Raw genomic sequence first — 703 nt, forward strand, 5'->3', positions numbered from 1 at the left:
TGCGGAATGTATTTGTGCGGAACAAAGTTGAGTTTAGCGTGCCCCATTTGTCTGACGTTGATTTTATTTGCAGGTACCGTGACTGTGGAGCCTGGTAGGTTGCAGTGAACATCAGGAGGTATATTCGCAATGGTATTCAGGAGGTCTGTAAGTGACTCTCTGAAACCTTCTTGTTCATGCTCTTGGTCTTCTTCATGTGGTGTGAGAAGTGATTCCCATTTTACATCTGTCGGTATGAGTGTGTTGATTAACCCTGCTATGTATAAACCTATGTATGGTAAAATGTCCATACCTTGAAGTATTTGTCTTTTTGTCTGGCAAGTCCAATACTTCAAAGCACTGAGAGGTCTTCATCCATCCATAGTTATTGTCACAAAATTATGTTGATCCAGTGCGTTGTATTCTTGCATCTGTTTGTGCTAGTTGTATATACCCAGGTTACACTCTAACAGACAGGTATAGTTCTGAAACTACACTTTTGTCCATGCATGAGCGTTGTGCCCCTGAGTCTACTAGTACATTGTATGTATTGCCATTGATTTGTATATCAATGTGTAAACGTTGGTCTCGTGGTGCGGGAAGTAAAGATAAAGGTTGATAATTTATATCATTTGCATTTATTTACAACGTTTCTTCATCTGTAAATACATTGAGTCTGCCAGTCAGGTTAATCATGTTCGCTTCCGCCCACCAGTGTTTTCAG

This window comes from Sphaeroforma arctica (genome assembly GCF_001186125.1).
Source record: "Sphaeroforma arctica JP610 unplaced genomic scaffold supercont1.21, whole genome shotgun sequence".
NCBI lineage: Eukaryota > Ichthyosporea > Ichthyophonida > Sphaeroforma > Sphaeroforma arctica.